Here is a 1,541-nt window from a genome sequence, read left to right as displayed (position 1 = left end):
TCTTCTAACAGGGCGATGTGGGAAAATCTCCATTTAAATAAAACTATTTCTGTCAAGCATAAAGTTTCCTGTTTCTCCTAAGAGATGATATAGGATTAAGTTTAATCTAAATGCTTTTGTTGAAGTTGAACTAGTTGAATGAGACAATTCTTAGCAGGGTAGACGACTACCTTGCTCAGAAGCAAGACAAATCCTGTTTTTCCAACTTTCCTAGAGGACTTCCTAACTCTGGTCTAACCACATGATTAGGTTAGTGTCTGATTGTCAACAGTCTTTTGCGTTGTCTGTCAAAACACGGATGAATCAAACTTTGTTGACTTTACTGTGACTGTATTTCACGTCACTGTAGAGCAATGTTTTTGCACACTAATACTTTTTATTGCTTTATCAGCAGCTCCTGCTCTTTATTTCTATTTCATTGTGCTCTGGATCAGTAAAATATCAATCTAACTCACTTTTGGAAGCAGGGATTGCTCTTAATGTCTCTATTAAGTTTGATGGAAGCAAACTGATTTAAACTTCAGATTTTCTGGTTATTCAACTCATAAATCGTAACCCGGCTTCCACACAAACTAATGTTGTCTTTTAACTTCATGTTCTTTAGTCTTTTAGATTCTTCCTTTGGATCAAATACACAGAAAAAGTGAATTTGAACAGCCTTTAAACACCTGAAGATACTTTAAAATTATTTAAATGGACTGATAAATCCAAATACATGACACCAACCAGGGCTCCACACTAACTTGTTTCCACGGTTGCACTGGTGCCAGCACAAAAGTTAGGCGCACCCACATTTTTCAACTGCATCACTTAACACCGCAGTTTTACATGTGCATTTTTTTTGTGGGGGGGGGAATTGATGTCCATACAGACAATATTGATTTGTAAATGATTAACTAACAATGTTGTGCTTGTGCTTAAAGTTCTTTGGCAATATTGTAGACAACATTAAACTTAATCATCTCGGCCTCCTCTGATGACCTGTTTGCTGCTGGCTGCCGCTGAAAGGCAGTGGGGAGAGGGGACACTTGGGACGTGCATTTATCACGACATATGTGATAAATAATAAAAAAAACAAAACAATGTGTTTTCTGGATACATTTTTCAACGTTCAGAGGTTGATGGCTCTGTGTCAGAGCACTGGCTATGAATTTCACATGGATCAGGCCTTAATAAAAAATGTATCAATAGTTCTTTTCATCTTTTCTCATTACCCACAGCTACATCCACTTCTGTCAGGCCTAGGCTGCTCACTAGGGCTGGGTATCATCACTGATTTCTATAATCCATTTGATTCCAATTCACGAGGTCCCAATTCGATTCGACTCATTTTTGCCTCAGACAGTCAGAAATATTATAATTCTGATCATTTATCAGTACTGATACTGTGAGACTTTATCAGAGGTGTGAGCATCACAGCAGATGCCTTTGTGTCAAAGTAACTGAGAATAAAACACAGAAAAACATGAAGGAGATTTTGCTGGCCTGGCTTCTCATAGCAGATAACCTTAAAAATATTCTGCAACTTTACATAATTTAAA

The sequence above is a fragment of the Pundamilia nyererei genome, unplaced genomic scaffold, assembly GCF_000239375.1.
Source record: "Pundamilia nyererei isolate P.nyererei 1_Seehausen unplaced genomic scaffold, PunNye1.0 scaffold00427, whole genome shotgun sequence".
Classification (NCBI taxonomy): domain Eukaryota; kingdom Metazoa; phylum Chordata; class Actinopteri; order Cichliformes; family Cichlidae; genus Pundamilia; species Pundamilia nyererei.
This window is presented reverse-complemented; position numbering follows the sequence as displayed.